The sequence below is a fragment of the Cupressus sempervirens genome, chromosome 8 (genome assembly GCF_028749045.1).
Source record: "Cupressus sempervirens isolate cs-2001-9-10 chromosome 8, ASM2874904v1, whole genome shotgun sequence".
Lineage (NCBI taxonomy): Eukaryota > Viridiplantae > Streptophyta > Pinopsida > Cupressales > Cupressaceae > Cupressus > Cupressus sempervirens.
Window position 1 is genome coordinate 412963211 of NC_143125.1, and position 22657 is coordinate 412985867.

Below are 22657 nucleotides of genomic sequence, written 5' to 3' on the forward strand. Positions count from 1 at the left end.
AGACATGCAATTCCAAAGACGAGGGGAACCAAGAAAAATAGCCCAAATCTTACGGGCATATACACACTCAAAAAATAAATGCTCAAAAGACTCGACAACATTACAAAGACTACAAGAAACAGGAGAAAGACCAATAGAAGAGAGCACCTGACCAGCAACGAATTTCTTAATCAACAACAACCACTTAAAGCAAATTTTCTTGGGTTTGGCTTTACCTTTCCAAAAATACTCAAAAAAGAAAGACCAATTAGAAAAGGGGTTAATCTACCCCTAGCACTGGGACACCCAAACAATAAGAGATGAATCATTCTTCATAGAAAGATACAAACCCATGGTAGTTGTATCAGCCAACAAACTGCCATCAGACCATTTAACCTTATCAAGGAAAGCATTAGAATCAATAATTTCACATGGGTTATTGGAATTAATTGCTTTCTTAATTAGTGTATAAGTCTTCTTCTGAGAATCAGGGATGTTAAATTTGACTTTAATCTTCTCCCACACCCCTAGTTGCCCACCCTCCAAGATGTCTTGTATCAAAGAGATCCCCTTAAAATTCCATACCTTTGCAGAACAACTCTGTGTAAGAGCCAAAGGTTTACCATTACAGAAGAGCCCCCCCACCAAATAGATCTATCTTTAACAAGAAAATAAGGAGGTCCACCAGTTGCCCCTCTTCCCTGAATGAACTGCCTCACTTGTACCCATGCCTTCCAGAAAGCTTGAATATTTTTGGACCCGAACAATCTCATATTGAACTCACCAAAGACAATATCAATCACTAGTATATCCTTCCATTGCTTACCTTTCCTAATAGCTGACTTCACTATGTTGTTTCTAATAAGAATTTTCTACAGCCTATTACCCCACAGAGCTTTTAGAACCCATTTAGAAGCAAGAGCTGAACCATGTGTTTTAAGGTCCTTCAAGCCTCTTCCATCTTGTCTCTTCACCTAACAACACCAAGCCCATTTAACACACTGTCTTTTCTTGCTCCCCTTCCCATCTGACCATAAAAAGTCGTGAAGCATTTTCTCAATCATATTCACATGAGAATTAAGAAACATTCAAGCCAAAGCATAATAAATGCGATGAGATGAAAGGACTTTTTAAACCACTTGGTATCTTCTTGCAAAGGAGAGGGAGTGTGTCTGACATTTGATGTGCTTCTTTATGATTTTACCATACACCCAATCCCACATATTATTAAGATTGGGCTTTACTGAGAAGAGAATACCTAGATATTTGACAATCTGATTAGGTCCTGCCCATTGGCAACCCTTATTTACCAGCCAATTAGGTGGTTCAAGAGACCATCCCAAAATATTGGATTTGGAAGGGGGGATATTTTGGACCTAGAAGCTTGACAAAAAAAAATAGGCCTCTTAATGGCATTATCAAAGTTCTCTTCTGAAAGACCTAGGAACAGAGAAGTATCATCAACAAATTGGACATTAATCAACTCTTCATTATTAGGTAGAGCGATATCTTTTAAAGGAGGCCCTAAGCCTTCTGCCCTGTGTAAAACAAAGCATCTGCAACAATAACAAACAACAGAGGGACAATCGGGCATCCCTGCCTTATAGCCCTTTGCAACACTCTAGGTTCTGACAAGTTACCATTCACATCAATGATAGTAGTAGCATCTTTAAATAAAATACTTATCCATTTACAATACAACTCCGGGAACCCAAATGCTTTGAGCATTCAAATGACAAATCCCCATTCTATCTTGTCATAAGCTTTCTCAAAATCTAACAAGATCATGGCCACCTCTTGTCCATCTGATTTAGCCCAATGCATAGCCTCCCAACTAGTAATCAGATTCTCTAAAATGTATCTCCCTTGAATAAAGCCTGTTTGAGTCTGAGAAATGAATCTATTCAGAAGAGGAGCAATTCTCCTAGCAAGAACCTTGGCTAAGAATTTATAGGACAAGTTTAACAATGTAATTGGCCTCCAATTCTTAACAAGAGACTTGTCCCTTGCTTTTGGAAGAAGCTTAACAACACCTTTGTTAATAGATTCCCCAAACAAACCTTTTTTGAAGGCTTCTTCATACACGTACAAGAGTTCAGTACAAATCCAACTTTTGTTCTTCTTGTAGAATTCAACAAGAAAACCATCCATACTAGGAGATTTTCCATTAGGGAAGGAATCAATAGCAGTAGCAATTTCCCCCACAGAGATGTCTTTACTAAAGTTGTTCTGTTCTGTATTTGATAATTTGTGGTGGATAAGCTTAAGACAATCCTTCATAACTGCTTGATTGTCTGCTAACACTTCAGATAAAAATAACTCACTATAAAGTCCATGAAAGGCTTTCTGGATGTCCTCTGAATCACTAGTATGTCTACCCTCCAACTGAATTTCACTAATCAATTCTCTTTTTTGTTTGGCCTATATAATAGTAAAGAAATACCCAGAGCCTTTATCCCCTTCATGAATCTAGTTCATCCTGGCTCTAATTTTCTGCCCTTGAATCTTATATCTCTAAATACTACTCAAATTATGTTTTATATTAATCAATTAAATTTCCAAATCCTCATTGATCCCTTTGTCCTACAGTTCTTTTTCCACATAGTTCAACCTACTTTGCCATAATGCTTCTTCTTTGTTCCTATCCATGGCCACTTTTTCCCCAGTAACTTGCAGAAGGTTCTTCCATGTTTCTACCTTCAAATTCCAAAGCTCAATTGCACCTAGAAGAGGATTACCAAGTCTAGTAATCTCAGTTACCATAATAATGACCTCTACATTATTAGGATCTTCAAGGAGCGCAGTGTTGAGCTTGAAAGGGTTATACTTCCTCACTGTGACTTCTACACTTCTATTGTCCTCAATCCTACAACATGTATGAATAGGAGAATGGTCAGAAAGGGAGGTTGGGAGAACTCGAACCAGAGCATGATTGTTTTCTAGAATGAAGGAGAATAAGGAAACATCTCCATAAACTCTATCCAACCTACAATATACTCTTTGCTTACCCTTTTGATTATTGCACCAAGTGTACTAGATATTAGGAAACTTACCATGCATGTGTCATAGGATCCAAAAGATTGAATTTCCTTTTGAACTTATGCCAAAAGTACATCTCATTGCCTTTCCAAGAATGAGCCAACCCTATTGATTTATCTACTCTGTGTTCCACCATGTTAAAGTCACCAACAACCACCCAAGTGATTTTTGGCAGATAAGCACAACAACATTCAAAGCATAAACATGACAGATTCCAAAGATATTCTCCTCTTGCTTAACTGTAACCCAAATAATCCTCTAACAGGCTGAGCACCCATGGCTTTCAGTAAGGTTTTCCCATTCAGGGTGAATGAGGATTGCCACACCTGCTTTCCCTCTCTCATGGTTTGAGTGAAACCCAATAGACTTATCCCAAAGGAACTTCAAGATGGAGTGGGCTTGAAAACCAACCACCTTAATTTCTTGCAAACAAATAAAATCTTTGAACTTTAGATTGTTACACCATCTACTAACTAGATACTTTCTATCTGGCATCTCTAACCCCCAGACATTCCAACTATGAATGTGCAACATCATAAAGACTTAGGAGGGGTTTTTGTGCTCTTGCACAACTTATTGAAACAATCTGGTAGATTCTTCCTCCCTTTTCCCCCATTGAAAACAAAGCTTCTTTCTGCAATCTTCCTCTTTTTCCTAACAACTTTAGTGAATTGTCCCTCCAGGTTAGAGGCCACAATAGCAAGGGGTCCAGGTGGGGAAGAAGAAGCCCAAGGCGGGTAGGAAACTCCTTATTTTCTTGTTGAAGCTTAACTGCTCTCTCATTAATAGACATAATGGCTAACTGCTGAGCATTCAAGATTGGCGAGGTGACTCTATCAGCCTAGGTTTCTCTTGGTAGACCTCTTGGTAGGTGGGTAATTACAGGAGTGGGGATGGCATCAGAAACACCAACCCTGGCTGGGACCACTTCAAATTCCTCTTTAAAGAGAGGATTCGATAAGGAAAGGAAACTGTTACTTATAGGAATAACAATAGAGTTAGAAACATTTAGTTGAGGATCAGACTTAGAGCCAGGTTCTACAACTACAGTGATAGCTACTTCCTTACCATGATTAGTGGCTACCACATCATCATTAGTACCTTCACGAGTCTTGGCCTTACTATTATCCGAGTTACCATTTTGAGCATTATTACTAACAACATTAAAATTTTCCTTTTGAATGTGTTGCAGGGCCGGGCAATCTTTTTTTGCGTGACCATTGCACCTACAATGAAAGCACACATTAAGGTTCCCTAATAGGGAAATATCCCAACATAATAGTTCACCATCAAAATCTAGAGAGATATTCTTCAAGGAAGTCGACCTCTGGAGCAAGTGCCATAAGCACTCTAGCATTAAGGTGCGGTAGTGTAACCCTTGATTGTTCGACCTACAACATTGAGCCTAACAGCTTAAGAATCTAGGGGATGAAAGACCAAAATTCAACATTTAGATTCTTAATTTCCACCCAATTCGGGGGAGACTGAGCCACTACTATTTCAAAATTTCCCTTGGGGGACCACAGATAAACCCTAAACATCAACCTTCCGACATTCCAAAATCGTTTCTCCAAGACTCTTTCTTGCATATTGTGATTTTTCAAAAAAACAACAAACAATCCTTTTGTATCATTCTACAGTATGTGACATAAATACCAAGTTTTTTTCCCCAAACTTAAGCAAGCCATTTGTCAAAGAATTTCTTAGCAGGCATAACCTCCTTATTAAGGCATACAAAAAAAATTGCAATACTTTTAAGCCTAGACTGCTCATTTTTAATGGCCGACACCATGTCCTCATTGGGGGAAAGCAAAAGAGTCTTAAGGGTCGAGAGAAGGGAACTTACTAGTTACTCCTTCACTTCCACCAACATCAGTGCTTCCTCCATTGGTGAGTCCACTTTCATTGGTTGTGGACCATCCTCCTTCCCCTCCTCGTTGCATTGAATCCACTAGTTTCCTGTGAAAAACTCCATTAAACTCTGTGATGACAAAAAAGGTTGGTGTGCTATCTGCCACCACTTGCTTATAGGACAACTTCCCTTCTGGTTTCTCAGCCTTGCAACCCTTCGTAATATTAATACCATCCTCTGTAGTACTTTCAACAACGTCACCCATCGCAATATCCCCCTTTCCCCCATCATGATTCGACTCTCCCATTACACAAGCGAACCAAGCCGGGAGCATATTGAAATGAATATGCACAGAGGCACAATAATGATCAAAACAACAAACCCTTTGAAAAGGAAGAAAAAAAGAGAGAAAAATAGAAAGGAAATAAATGCAACGAAGCAATACAATTGGACACAAGGCTCACAACATGACACACATGATCATGCAAAGCAAGGACAAAGATTGACATCATCGGTGCTCATGAAGGAAAGTTGCAGAGCCATATTAAAAAATTGTGTACACACACACACACATAGATACATTATAATAATAAGGTGAAAGATCATTTAAAATCCTTTGAGGTACGTATTATAGTTTAATTAAATTATTTCATGTTTCTTGAATTATTTATTTAATAGCTCATGCAAGTCCTACAGATGTATCTTTAGTTCAAGTCATTAGATCCTTACCAAAGAAGTTTAAGGTCATACCTGCCAATCTTGTTGACTGGACTAAAAAAGTTTTAAGTTATGATTTATGTATTGATTTAATATTATAAATGCTATAGTTTAATTCCAAAATCTATGAATTAAAATGTTCATAAGTCAAATGCTACACTAAGATAAAATTGGGTTAATTTATATGTATATTAAGGTTAATGTTTAATCATTATTGAGTTTAAATTTATTTTTCATAAATGTTTAAAAACAATCATATTATTACTAGTTTATACTTTAATGCTCTTAATTAATTATGATATACATATTATTGATTTTTTGCTATTTATCGATTTCATAGTTATTTATTCATTATAGATATTTAAGAAAAAATATTAAATAATAAATAACCAGTGGTTAGAGTTATGGTTAGAGCTCATGAATAGGATTAGGATTATGTTTCAAGGTTTATGGTAATAATTTATGGTAATAAGTATAATTATGAACATGGTTAGGATCAATGTTATTACCATTACGGTTACGATAAAGGTTTAAAATATGATTATGGTTGTATTTTTATATTGTAGTTGTAATTATGCCTAGGGTTAAAGTTTTTATTAAGTTTAGAATTTTAGGGTTAACATAAGAGTTCCAATTTCTACCATGGTTAGGTTTATGATTGGGTTTAGAGTTTGAGTTATGATCTTGTTTAGAATTGTGGTTTATTGTTTTGGTTTGTGTTAAAGTTATGACCATAATTGTAGTTAAGGTTGTCAATAGAGTTTAGTGTAAGAAGTATAGGTAAGGTAAGGGGTTACATATTGGTCACTACTATGATTGGAGTGAGGAGTTTATTTAGGGCTATGCTTACACTTATAATAGAGGTTATATTTAGGAATAGGTTAGTTTATGTTAGGTTAGGGGTCTTTATTACTGTTACAGTTGGGATAATGGTTTAGGTTTAATCAAGAAACATGCCATTTTTACTAATTGTGCTCAATCAATTAAATTATAACTATTTCCTTCTTTACTTTCTAATTCTTATTAACTTGCTATTTAAATATTTCCTTCTTTATTATTTTGTTTTCTATTAACTTTCATTTTCTACATAATTATTTCCTAATTACTCATTTTCTTTGTTTTCTATCAACTTTTAGTTATGTACATAACATCATCAAATAACAAGTTAACATATAATGTAATCAAATATAATTAGATATGTATACTATTAGATATATCATAATAAATATTATATAATTATTTTGAGAGTAAATGGCATAAATACATATTAAACTCAAATTCAAAGCACTAAATTATTTTGAGAGTAAATATCATAAACAAACATTAAGCTCAAATTCCAAGCACTAGCTTAAACCATACAACAAAAATCTAAAAAAGAAATAACGAACAAAGACATTAAAGTTATATTGGTCAATATTTATCATTTTTGGTTCTTACATATGATTTGGCCAAATTTTGATTCCATTCTCTTTATATATCTATTTTTTTTAGAAATAATAGCCAATTATTTTTTGTGCTCGAATTTAGTGTTCTAGTTTTTACATTTTATTAGTTTTTTGAATATTACCGATTTAGCTAGTAATGGTAGATTGGTAAACTAACTTGAGATAGATATACAAAAGTATATACTATCACCTTTCTCAAACAGAACAATAATTTTTTTTGGGTAAGAAAATTTGCATAAAAAAGTTTACACAAGTGTAAGGGCATTTACTAGATGTACTAAACACATTGATTGGAATCCCTTGCTTACAGATAACACAAATACAATTAGTCATTAGAAAATTCCCACGTATGTATTGGAGATAGCACAAATCAATGTAAAGTAGAACATTCCATGTGCAATCCACTTGCCGATACTTTTACTATTGCACCCACCACATTTAGTCCTTCACTCTGTACTCATACAAAATTTATGCGCGCTACTCTTAGGAAATGGCAACTATTGCAAATAGCAAAGAAACCATCCAAATCTCAAGTGGGGATTCAACAAAGAGTGTCAATAGCCCCTTGGTTAGACTTGCGGCAACTTCTTTTATACCATAAGCAAGTGGCTCTACGAAAAAGACAAAATGTTGAGCAACTTACATAGCCTATCTTCAACTATTTCAAGTAGCTGCCATGACATTTTGATTAACTTCAAACCAAATTGTCTCTCTTTGCCTCATGCGGAAGAAATGGATGTCATACAACTTTTGAATGGTTGCACTGAGTTGGAGAGGCTTTGCACTTTCATTAGGGGGATCTACTATGACCAACGCTATACAAATGACAATACACCCTCAATAGTTGACGAATATGAGAGGCAGTTGAATAAGATGTGATCATTTCTCTTTCTTTCATACTATGTAACTTGGAGATCATTGCCTTTATCAACTTTTATAATGTAATTATCTAGGTTTCAATTTTCAATATATGTAACCTCAATATAGACATGAAAGTACAGGTTTCTTACATGAAATAAAAAAATATGATTGTATATAGAAAATTGCTCCCACCAATGAAATTGTTCGTAGGCTAGATAATATTTGTATGACTTAGATACGAGGAAATAATGTACACATATGCAATTCCACAACAAAATAATGCAAGGCTATTTCCTTTTCTTGTGTGTAATTAAAGGAGTTGGAAAAAAAAAAGATATATGTACAACAATATGCTATTTTCAGAAAAATACATCTACCTTATCAAGATAAATATAGTTGTCCTCAATCATGTATTCTAAGAACACAAATTTTGATCCCTAGATAACCTAATATAATCACAACAACTTATTTGTAGGGTCTTATATTCCTTTTCCATTTAATCTCACGATGGTGATTAACTAGTGATGGACTAGCTGAGATTCTTGTAGGCTCATCTATTATTGATCCATACTTACATCTTTATACTCTATTCAACAACCTAATTCTACAATTACCAAATACCGAGTTCAACTCTTAGATGGTACACACACTCATTCAGCTCTACTTCTAGACAAGTACATGGATTTAATCATTGAACAAGGTTTAGCAATGTGCACAATTATTTGTGTAAAAGATTATTCTTGCAAATCGGTCAACAACTTCATGTATGCCATTTCTTTCCCACTACCATTGATTGCTTTTTCGCTATGTCATGTTAATGTTCATGCTAAATTATGAAACTCCTTTCTTCACATGGCACTCTTGCTTGATAACATTGAGGTAGTCTCAAATAATGCAACCATAGTTGGATCTCCAATTCCACTCCTCCAAATAGCTAACTACCATCAGCCTTCAACTTCAAAAGATGCATCTGTGCCCTCCCAACATGCAAAATATTATTTGGAAAACATGGCTCCATTCCTACCACTCCCCATTAAATCATTGACTCCATACCATAGAAATTGGTCCATTGAGGGTAGAGTTTTAGAGAAACCTTCAATCCATGAATACAAAAATGAAAGTAGTGATGGAAAGGTTTTTGGGTTTGAATTCATTAACAAAGAAAGCTATGAAATCCATGGTACTTTCTTTAATGAAGTAGTAGATGAGTTCTACAATGTTATTAAACTTAGTTGTCTATACAAAATCTCAGGTGGTCACATCAAAGTAAGCAATACAAAATATAGTAGTTCACCAAACCCATATGAAATACACCACATACACACATCGACGATATCTCCATCCACTTATCTAGACTCTACAATATTGAACCATAGCTTCCACTTTAGGAGCATATATTCACTAGACACATTTCCTATTAATTCTCTTGTAGATGTCATTGGCGTACTTGTATCTTTCATGCCTACGTCGACCATACAAAAAAGAAATAATATTTCAACCAAGAAATGTACAACCACAATCAAAGATATGTCAAATCATACCATAGAGGTAATGCTATGGTGTCTCCATTGTGAGGTTGAAGGGGAGAAAATATTTGATTTGTTCCTAGAGCCAACCCCAATTGTTCTTTTAATCAAATCTGCACGTTTAGTTTCATGGAATAGAGAAAAACTTGATACTACTCAATATCTGTTAAAATCAATCCAAACCTTCCTAAAGCGCTTGCATTAAAACTTTGGTATGCAAGTGAAGGAAATGATCACCCTTTAGTACCATTGTCAAAAGGCCATATTCCCCTACACACCTTTCACAATCCAATAAAAATGTGCTCTATTGAAAAAAAGGGATTTCAAACACATGACCTATTTGTGTAAAAGCTACTATTACCAAATTGCACTTGGACAACTTTTACTACCTTTCTTGTCCACTAGTAGTGGACAAGAAAAAATGTAAGAAAAAAATTGTTCATACTTCAACCAACAAATTCCAGTACCCTAAATGTTGCACAGAGTTGTCTACCTTTGATTACAACTATATCCTCAAGATGGACTTACAAGATGAGACATGTGATTTGCTAAATACTACTGCATTTGAAGGACCAACAAACGATTTGGTAGAGATACCAGCAGAAGACTTGCAACTTCTTCTAGCAGAACCTAATGCTACAACAAACATATTGGAGAACATCGTCAATAAACAATTTCTCTTCAAACTTAGCATCAACATGAATCGCTTTGGAGGAGAAGAAACAAAGAGCATTGTTGTTACAACACTAAAGCGTGCATAGTATTTGCAAATAGAGATCTCTAATTATAGAAACACATACATCTTTTGTTGTTTCTACTCTAATTCTATATTTAGTCATTTTTCACAAGTGTATAGAAACACATGTACTGAGGTTCCCTCTCATTTTGTACTATTATGTATGTACTTTTCACTTCCCAATCAATATAAAAGTCTATTATTTGAATTACTTCATATTTTATATATGGTGTTTATTGGACAACTGCCAACACATATTATATACATTTCTAAACATCCATTTAATTATTTGAATATCTCAAATATGCTTATGCATATCATATACAAATTTGGCTATCCAACTATGATTATTGAGCTCAAAGTATAGTACACTAAATATTGTATTTGATGATGTTATTACACAATTTAAAACTTGAGAAAGACAAAAAATGTATCGTATTTACATTTCATCTTGTATCAATTTTTTGTATTTCATTTTATGCTATGACTATTAAAATTGGCTTGTAAGTACATAAGCCGCTCTATATATACAACAGTGGAATTCCAAATCTACTCTAGCCATTCTCTCCACCCATATATCTATCTCCTTACCATACCCTCTTGTTCTATGATAGACCTTGAATATTTGCTACTTATCTTTGTTCCAAACCAAGGAATCATTACTTGTCAATTTCCTCTTTGTATACAATATAATGAATTAAAGGAAAACATTGAAAAATGGGCCTAATATGTTCATAAAATTCATAACATAATAATGTCCATCTTATTTACTAGTCTAATACGAAAATGTGCACTTGGTTTGAAGTGGACATAGATTGATGATTGAATTTTATTTTTCTACCTTCACACCATCAAACTTCCTAATGTCAATAATGCTAATTGCATGAATACCTGTTCTCTCTTTCTAGGTATACAATTAGAGATGGACATATGCAATGCTACACTTCAAGAGAAACATGCTCAAAGTAATCAAAAGAGACAAGCGAGGTACCAAGCAACAAAGGACACAATCAACAAGAAAAGATGAGAAAGTCACAACAAGTTTTTTGATGGAGCACTGGGTTCCACCGAACCTACTTGCCCCATGCCATACCATGTGCAAGCATGCAATAATCAGTTATAAAATGCTACTAAACTAAACCAACTAGAGAAAACAAAGTTGCTGCATTTCTCTGAGAATTATTGCACAACTAGAGATAATTTTCATAACAAATTGGATGACTTTCTATAATTTCTACATGCTTGGTTTGCATGGAAAAATACCCATGAATAAAAGTAAAGAAATTGAATGGATCAACCACTTGCTGTAGATGCACATTAGAAAGGAATGACAATCAATTCTTTGAATGGAATAATATGAACCCTGGTGAGTAGCCACATTGTTTACAAATACTCAGTCAAGTTGAGGAGATGTTGATAGTAAGAATAAGACCTATCCTTCAAGTTACTTATGCAAGAGGTGGGCAACTAAAATACAATGTTAATACTATATGTTTTCCTCAAGATATTTTTACAATTAAAACACTTTTGCCAAGGACCATAGATGACTTGGACATAATTATTGTCAACAAAGAAAACATAGACCATAAACAATACAATTTCATGTTAGTAGAGATCGTGACTATGCAACACTAAACTAAAAAATATCCAATGATCCATATTAAAAAGATGTACAGGTAGATGGATTTGCATTGGCATCCTTGCTCCCTTAGTCCATTGACCTTTCAAACCTTCTATAATCAACAACTCTAACTCCATTCCAGAATCAAAGTTTGACGATTGAAAGTGAAGCAATGACAAAACATCCAATGGAGGAAATCATGCACAAAAATTCATTTTTGCCAGACCTACCCAATTCATGTAGAGAAATGATAAGATAAGATAAATTTATTAATGTCCAACAAGAGACCAACGAGGGTCTAAGGGACTAGAAACAATACAAAGGGCAAACACAAGCAATGGGAGCACCAAATGGTGTCCATAGAAAGAAGATGAAAGCAAAACAACAAAAGAACAAAGAAAAAAGATAACAACAGCTAAGAACTCCTCATAGACGAGAAGCAGTCCAGAATGGAAAGGTAGATATTAGGGAAATCAGGTATTCTGGAAGGTTGCCTCTGAGGTTTACTAGAGGAATGTTGCAAAGTGTAATCTCTGCGGGGTCTCACAAATCTGATGTGAACTAAGATAGTGTAGAGAGGCCGCTTTGATCCTCGAGTAGGAACTATAGGACTAAAGAAAGAGGAGATGAGTTGTGTAGGAGTCAATGTCGAGCAAAGCTAGAGCTGTATAGTGTGCTTGCTAAGCCACATGATCTCCTAAAGGTAGAATGCAAGATAGTGTTGGTCAATATATCTGAAGAATGAGGGAAGAGACCAACACTCTCTGAAGAAGCAGTATAATCTCCCTTGGATCTCATAGTAAATGGGAAAATGAAAAATAAAGTGAGAATTGGTCTTAAACTCCTCAAGGTGAAAAAGCCGACATATCCTGTCCTCCCTACCAATCTGGCGATCAATTTGAATAAGTAGCCGGTGGGATCCAACCCTAAAAGATCCCCAGGAGATGCAAAGAGCATGAGTCCAATGATGAGTGAGGTACCAAGGATGTAAGATGATCATGTCTTGGATATCAAGAAAGTGCTCAACATAGAATGCCATGCGTAGATGGAGCCCACTTGGGGGATTCCTCCAGGTTGTGATAACATACTGTCTGTAGATGTCAAGTCTAACATGATCATTCAACTCCCGCTAAGGTGGAAGATGGGCTGGATTGTCTAGAGAAAAATGGAAGGGGGGAAGACGATCCAAACTAATACCAATCAAGCCCAAGAGAGCAGAGACCTGGGTGTACAAATAATGAGACCTATGACTAGAGTCTGAACCCGCAACCTCCATAGAGGAACAATAAGCCAAGTAGGAATATTTGTGATGATCGTCAGAGGAATTAGTGAAGCTCCAGAGCGAGTGAAGAAGCCAAACTAAATCGAAGGTGGTCCCCAATCTGAAAGGGTGAGCACCAAACTTAGCCATAATGATGCAGTGTGGTGTGAACTGGTGACATTTGATAATGCACCAAAGGAAAAGAGTTTGGACTCTCTCAATAGAGGTCCAGTCAGACTCCAAGAGGGAGGGGCCCCAAATAGTAGAGCCATAGGGGACAGTCAGCTTGACCAGGGAGTCAAGAATAGACATCTTAGTCATGGTATCCTGGAAGTGGTGTTGAAAGCACTGTTGCTTAAGAATAATGTGGGAGCTGAGCCCCTTGTTGACTCTGGGTTGCATGGTTGGTCTCAGGTTGAATTGAGGTCAATAAAACATAACCCCCAAGTAAGTATATGAAGATGTAATCTTGATCTCGGTACCTTGGAAATAAAAATGGAGATGTGATATCCTCAAATAATTGAAGACCATAACCCGAGTCTTTCCCAGATTTACAACTAGCTCACGTGAGTCGCTGAAAGAGGCCAAGCCATCAAGGAGCTGTTGAAGAACATTGGCAGAAGATGCTAGGAGAATCACATTATCAACAAATAGGAGAATAGAGATTAATACCTGATGTAAATAACAACTGTTTCCAAGGAGTGAGTAATCATGGAGAAATGCCTCAAGCTCATCAATGTAGATGCCAAAGAGAGTGGGGGAGAGAGGACAACCCTGTTTCACTCGGATAGTGCTTTGGATAGGATCAAAGAAGCTTTGTGGAGTCCTGAATCTTCCCACAATGCACTCATACACTAATACATTAGACCTCAATTTGCGACGACAAGAAAAGGTAATGTGTTTTTGGCTTTTTTTTTTTTTTCAATTTTAGCTCGATTCCATCGCAATTGCGATGACAGGCGTCGCAATTGCGTTGCCAACGGGATATAAGAGAAAAAAAAAAGGCGAAAAACCCTCATTTGCATGAAATTGCACGACACAGGGTTCTTGTGAAAGGAAAGGCGCGTGCGCGGGAGATCACTTCGGCAACATTGAGAGGGTCGGGGCATTGAAAATTCATGCATATACATGGAAAATGTAAGTAGCATTGAAAATGAAAACCTCACAAGTATACTGCAGTTGCACAGAGTATTCTCATTTGTAGAGAATCTAATTGCACCGTGATTAATAGCTTCTTCTTGCCATGAGAAAACATGTTTAAACTAATTCATTATGCACTGGAATGGCTCACATTTACTACAAAATTTTGGGTATAGAGGATTTTGTTTTTAACATTTGGCAACATCTGTAAATTATAGACAAATAAGGTTATTTTTGGGAAAAATAAGGATGTATGTAGTAATAAATGTGCAATCTGATGTTATAAATGTATCAAATAATTTTTTAGTTTTTTCCTATAGTCATGTTTACAATATACAATGAATCTTGGATTATTGCTTCTACAATTTCATGTAAGCATGGCACGAGGCAGAATTAATATACGACTGTTGGAGACAACATAATCTTCCACTCATGCAATTTTGTAACTAACAATATTGCTAAGAAAAGAACTCAATAGATTACAAGATCAATTAGCTCACAAAGAGAAAATATCTGAAGCATGCTACACTTTCTTCTTATATTTCAACAAATATAAACATAAAACTTATATGTCCTTGGAAAAATCTCATGTGTTCCTTTAAGTCAAAAGGCCAAAGTGTTGTGTCTAAACCTATTGTCCATAGCTACTAATTACGAAAGTAACGAAAACAGGAATAAGTTAAGTCACAATTAACTACTTATCCAAACCTATTGGGAGAGTTTGGGAGCCTCAAAAAGCAGACGAGAAAAAAGGCTTGGTTACAAAGACTGTTGGTTTTAATGTCCCAAAATATTCGAAACCCATAAAATATATATCAAGGGGAGATATAAGTGTATCTCATGTTGAGATTACAAATGTTGATAATAGAAAGTTCAAACATCTAACCAACCCAAAAGCAACATGTACTAAATCTAATAATATTCAAATTTGCTCCTGCTGTGTACATCAAAGTCATCTTCAAGCTCTATAAGGCATATGAAGTTTGGTTGGATAAACTATTCGTAGTGGAGATCCAAGGTTGATTTACCACCCAGATCTTGCGAGAGTTCAATCTACTTTGGATGGTGAAAAATGTGCCTACTACAATGGTGATGTTGTTACTCAATATTCTTCTAATGCCGGTAGATCTCATTTAGCCTACATTAACTAGAGTTAATATTGATACTTATAAGATGTCACTGACAACATTTGATACACATTCAATTGTTACAATATGATGATGTTGGTTCTTGTTAATTTACTCCAATTATTTAAGGCTATTTAGATAACTTGTGTGGCAAATTTAACTGGAGACATGTCCCTCCATAACATACTGATTGTACCCAATTTGTGATTTTTGATATTTTCTTCACTAATAATACAGAGTTACTCTAGAATCATGCTGGCTACTCATACTGGATAATGATGTTTGGTCATTTTTTCAAATTGCAGCAATGGGCAAAACTAGTTCCTGATTGAGATTTATCAAAATAACAAGCTCATTATGAAAAGTTGAGATCTGTCAGAACCAGTCTCATATCAAGTTTGAGCCTTTTCAATGTCACGAGCTTATTATCAAAATTTGGATCAAGTTTGAGAATTTTCAATGTCATGAGCTTATTATCAAAATTTGCAACATGCGAAAACAATAAGATCAATATCTAAGTTTGAACCCTATCAAGACAAATGAATTAGTCCATGCAAGTTTAAGCTGCCATACTAATAGACCTATTAGCCTTCAAATCAGCAAGCAAATGTTTCCACCAAAATACCAGGCCACCAAAATACCAGGCCAAGAGAAGTTTAAGTAATTCAAAAATACTGCTTAATGTCATTATAGCTGATGTTAATGTGTCAATAACCAAGGTGAGCTCATATACAAGCCTTGTAAACAATTTTTCAGTTATTAATGAATATAGTAGTTAAACCATCCTGCTGCCTAAAAATGTAATCACTTTTTCTATTAGGAATGATTTTGACATTTGATCAAATCTATTTTTACTATTCCCCTATTGGTCCTAGCATAAAGTGTGATATAGCTTCATTGATGGTATTTCTTATATGAAATGAGGATCATGTGTGGAAAAATAGAAGTCCTTACAAAACAAGAAAGAGAAAATTTAATGACATATGAAAAGCTAAAACTCACTCCTCATATATTTTCTTGAAATGAGTAATTGACATCGTTTCCAGGTATGTATCAACCACCAAACCTGCTCGCATGGCTCGAAAGCCTGTGTAAGGCATAGGAAGAAATATTCTAGAGATCTCCACAAGATCACCTGGCCCAACTTGGTCAAAATAAAATCTAGTTATGGCAAAATTATATATATGTTATCAACTTGACTTTTCTATTAAAGGCTCTCACGCTGAATTGAAAGCCAGGTAAAGAAAAAGATATTATACACTATTTTGTTGGTACCCTGTGCAGCACAACAAACTTGTTCTTACTATAAGAAAATTTTCTTTTCTTTTGTTTCATTGCAGATCTTCTACTTGCACAGAGGTCTCTCCCCATCATTGGACACACTTGATAACATTCGAGCTTTGGATCGCATACAGGAAGTGCGTCTGTACACATAAGTATAAAATTCTTCTTTTCCCGCAACACATATAACAACAATTTTAAGTGCTTGCAAGGTATATACTTATGAATAAATATTACATCCTGATTTAAATATATGAAAACAATTTTCATTCCTTTTAAGCTTCATTCATCTCGAGGTGCAATTCACAAACTCAAGAATAGTGGCTTTTGTTCTTCAAGATACCTTTAGGGGAAGAGTATGTGAATGCCCTCTTGTGTTTGGAGTCCAGTTTAGAGGAGATGGCTATTTACACTGCTAAGGTTTGTTGAATCTAATTCTGAATAACATTGCTTGCTATTGTTGAATCTAATCTAATGTATATTTTAACTAGACTTGTAGCTTATATGTTTTGAAATTTTTGTTAGGCCTTGTAGTTTTTATAATTTGATTGCTGGAGAGCTTCTACATCTAAGCAAGAAGGCCGTTGCACGAGTTATAGCCGCGCGCTCGGGTATGAAAATTGTTTTTTTAAAATTCTAATGTATATTTTAACTAGACTTTTAGCTTATATGTTTTGAAATTGCTTTTAGTGGCTTAATGTTGTAAGGTCTCTTGAAATAAGACCTTCAAGCGGTTGGTCAAAGTTTTACAAATAATCTTAGGAATAAAGTCAAAGAAAGTATTTTTAAAATATTAAAGTATTTAGCTAGGTCTAAGAAGATTTGTGTACTTTTGATAGTTTTTGAAAGTTGCAGTAGACTGAAGTTTTCATAGCCCGATTTTTGCTTCCTGCAAAGAACGATCATGTCAGATAATATAATTGAAGAACAAAACAGGGAGACAATCGCTAGATTGTGGTCTAACTTGAAAAGAAAAGGTGATGGAAAATGTTATTGTCCTTGCAATATTTGTAAGGGCTTAAACCGTAGAAGATTGCTAATCAAAACAGTTAAGAGACATTGTAGGGAGAATGGTCACATTGAAGGGGGGCATGACTATCATCCACTGGTAAGTCATTCATTATATCATTTTAACAATTTATATACATATGAAATCACTTGATGATGAGTTGATGATCATTGTTTATTTATGTTAATCAATTTTATATAGGTTGATCTTCCCAGGGAAGTACATGATATGAACCACAACAATCCGAAGAATGTGGTTTTCGAAGTGGAGGAAAATGGAGGTGCAAATATCCAAGGTGAAGATAATGATCCCATGGAAGATGACGATCATGCGCCAGAAAACACAATTGAAGAGGATGGTATAAATACATTGATCCATGACACATCTAGTCCAAGCGTATCTGATCATGATGATGATGATAGCCTCGATGTACCTCTACTTCAAAAGGCATACGAGCCCCTATACAAAGACTCCCAAACAACTCTTCTCTTTGTTGTATTGTTGTTGTTGAACTTGAAGGTTATGAATGGTTTATCCAACATAACAATATCACGTATGTTAAGGTATGTCATATATGTCTTTATAGTTGACAAAGGGTGAATAATGTACCACTGATATTGTTTATATTAACAACTTATATTTTTTGTTGTAGATTGATAGGCGAGTTTCTGTTACCATCATCAAATATTCTACCTCACTCATATCGAGAATTAACTGCTGTTATGAAAGATATTGGAATGAAGTATGAAGCAATACATGCTTGTCCCAATGATCATATTATATATTATAAAGAACATGAATTTGCAACACAATGCCCTATATGTCATATGAGTAGATATCGAACAGATCGACTAACAAAAAAGGTGCCTCAAAAGGTTCTTCGTTACATCCCCATTATTCCATAGATGCAACAATTATTCAGGTGTAGTAGCTTGGCTCAATTTATGGATTATCATGCACGCAATAGAAGTCAAGATGACATTATTCGAATCCCTGCGGATGGTTCGACATTTATGCACATAGAGGAAAAGTGGCAACACTTCAAAGAAGAACCTCATAATCTCAGGCTTTCATTAGCAGCTGACGATGTCAATCCATTTGGAGAGATGAGATTTGTTTACTCGGTGTGGCCTGTTTTTGTTATCAACAATAACATTCCTCCGTGGATGTCAATAAAGAGGGAGCAAATTATGTTGGCAATGATTGTTCCAGGTATCTTATCATTTGATAGTTATTAATTTACACATACTTACAAATCTTGCAGTAAAATGGTCACAATAACTATGTAATGTTACTGTTCATTCAAGTAGGTAAATATCAAGTAAAAGATATGAATGTATATATTGAGCCTCTTATCAATGAGCTGGTGGAGTTATGGAACGATGTCACTATGTATGACGTGTCTAGACCAATACGACAAAGACAATTTCAATTCCATGCAATACTTGCATGGACAATACATGATGCCCCAGGGCTAACACATTTTTGTGGTATGTTATAGTGAATTCAAGTTGCGCACAATAATTCTAATTATAAAAATCAACATATTTAATAATCCAATTACATCATTATCTTGTAGGTCTTCAAACAAAGGGAAAATTTGCATGTCCAGTTTGTGGTCCAAAGATGAAACCTCGTCATTCAAAAAGTTTAGGAAAGCAGGTGTTTGATGAGTGTAGACACTTCCTCCATAGGAATCATAAGTATCGAAGTATGGAAAAACATCTTTTCAATGGGAAAGAAGAGACTACATCAAAGCCACGAAGAATGACACCTCGCCTATGGAAGTTGGAATATAATAGAATTAATCGTCGAGGTAATGCCATTCCACCTAATGGTTTATGTTTGTAATTTATATATTTCTATTGTGATTTTTGTTGACTAATTGTGTAATTGATGATCGTGAAGGTCGTCAAGGCAATAATGACAACCTTCCAAAGGGACTAAAAAGCCATCCCAGACAATTTAGTAGGTTTCCCTAATACGAGCACTTACAAATTATGCATTTGTTTGATACTATGCATATTGGAAAGAATATAACAGAGACATTGTGGAAAATATTGGATGGAAGGCATGGAAAAGAAAAAATTGTCAAAATTTGTAATGACATACATGAATCCAATCATGCATTGAAAAATTTAATTCACTCAAATAGAAACAAAGATCAGATTAATATAAGTGCCCTTCCATGGTTATTAACAGAGTAGCAAAGTGATGCCATAAAAGAAGTCATACAAAAAATTCGATTTCCCACAGGATTTGCTGTGAACATAAACAATCTCATATAAAAAAAAAGTGAATTTGGGCTAGAGCTCAAAACGCATGATTGGCATACTTTCGTCAAGGTAAGTTATGTTCTTCTGTATTTACAATATATTCATAAACTATGTGAATTGTTCGTTATGTTATGTTAGAATACAATGAAATGAGTGGCAGGCTCTGATTTTGGATGGAAAGTATAAAGCTGACAAGAAAAATAATATTACACCAGTGGAGAGTACAGCAAGGTATGTGATACTGTTGAGAATCTAATTATGTACTAATTAACCTCCATATTTATACTATCTAACATATTTCAAACTTTTCATAGATTGCCTGATACATCAAAGGCAACAAAGGCAAGACTAGAAAAGCACGGGACACACAAGCTCGGCTCTGGTGGTTTTTCAAAACTTCAAGCAAGAGTTGTAAGTATTAGTAAATGAAAAATTGTATCAAATTTTTTATATAATGTGAAGGGAAATGCTAGGACTCCCTTATTTAGCTCATCAATTATAAATAGGTCAATAGAATATAATAATAGTAGTGGATTTGCATATTCAATATAAACAATTCAAAAATTGAAGTCAAGACTCTCCAATCTAGATTAGTGAAGAAAACTTGTGATTCACTAATATGACATTATTTAAAATCTCACCCTTGACTGAATTTTCCTCCAATAGTTGAGAATAAAGGCAGTGATTGAAAGAATGAAGGAATGCAACAGTACTTGCAGCCATTTTTATTTCCAAAGAGCTGAACTAACTCTTACCCAACTTAAGAATTTGGAGAAAATATGTTGGTACAAGAAAAGCATACAGACACGCAACATTTATATAGTAGATTGCTCCATCAAAACTGCTCGATTTTTCTCCTATTATATTGTGATGGATATAGATGATTTGCTGTTGATATTTTAACTACCCTCCATTGGCTGATGAAACAATGCAAGTAAAATTCACCATACCACGCAAAAATGCAGGGCTCAGAGTTCAAGATATGCCTCACAGAAGACGATAAGAGAATTAGCTTCCAACAAGGCTATAGAGCCGTGGCTGAATGGCTACAAGATGAAATTAGTGTGGAAGGTTCTAATACTGATGCATCTCAGCCACAGGTAAATAAGCTAAATTAAATTTATTTCAAATTGAATACTTTACCAATTAGTCTATTTGATGTTAAGTTCCAATATAAAGTGAGTATATATGTTTTAAGCAAGCAATGATAAAAATGCGTAGGATGTTGGAATGCAGCCTGACAATCCTTCTACACAATCTGTGGATGTCGAAGGTTCGCATGATGTGCATCCCAGTGGTGGAGGTATAGATTTGCTATTAAATTTTTTATATGTAATTGCAATTGGTATTTGGATTAACGTAACATTTTGTATAGAAGCTGTAGAGGATCGAGGGGTCGATGTTCATGACCGTGTTGACGTTGAGTCTAGACAAAATGATGTGGTCAGATCACGTAAAGAGACAGTTATGTTATTTAAAATAATTAAATACTTGTAACAATTATAATAAATTATTTTTAATTTAACTCTTTTATTTGTTATTGCAGAGGACCCCCCTTTGCAACATCATAGGAATTTGAGATCATCAAGAATAGAGAACAGAACAACTGACGAGGGGGGAATTGATGATGACACTGATGCTCCTCTTAGAGCTTAAATAGAAAAAAGAAATAGAAAGAAAAAAAAGAAATGATTGTCACTAAATACCTTAATTGATAATGACTGTATTTTATGTCTCAATGAATTTAATTATGTGCTAATGAATGTTCAAGAATTATTTGTTAATGCAGAATATTGATGAATGTTGCATGTTAACGAATCTAATGTGTTAATGAATGTTATCATGTGATATTGATTGAATGTTACATTTTATTAATGATTGAAAGAATGAATGAATGTTAGATGTTAACGGGGAATGTAGAGTGATGTTAGGAGGAGGGGGGTGGGGCCAAATGAGCTTCCACCTTCATGTGGTTGGCCCTGTTTAGTAGAGAATATTAAACTATTCTCGAAACAAAGTGAAGCTCAATAAGATACTCAAATAACCACCCTACCCCAAAACACACAAATGTGTGTTAATTCTCCATATAGGTTGTGATACACTCATAAACTCCAACGCTTCATAAGAGATCACCACTCTTATATCAATTCATAGTACAACCTTTGAACTCCAATGGCTATGCAAGGACTTCATAAGTACAAGGGTTACACATATCAAGAAGGGTTAATGTCGTAGTATGTAGAATGAGAGACTAGCCATATTGATAGTTTGATAAGATGGTTTGGCTCTTCCTAATGGGTTTTACAAATACCACATAATCAAATCATCTTGGATTAGCCATATTATCTGTTATTGTTGTAGTATTCTATTTTATATCACATACACTCTCTTTCACGAAAATAATTATGCATGCTCTTAATCTCCAATCGATGCATCCCATCTCTTGGTAACATTCCCTTAAGCCAATTTGTCCAACAATTTGGATATACTGTCTATACTCCCATATTATGTTGCGATTCTAGCGTGTGTTGTGCTCCATTGGTCTTCTTTTTTATTTCACACACACTACGCACTCTTACTCATTCACACATATCCACACCTTATATTTTTCCAAGATAGAGCCTTTAAAATTTATATTTGAAATCTAAAATTATTTCCATCCCATTGATATTGATATGGGAACCCTAGAGTACTTGTATGAATGGATGTGTATTTTCATTCCCAACTCCTTGTAAATGCAAAGATGTCAGCAGTTCAGTCAACAATATAATATTGCTTTATCAATCT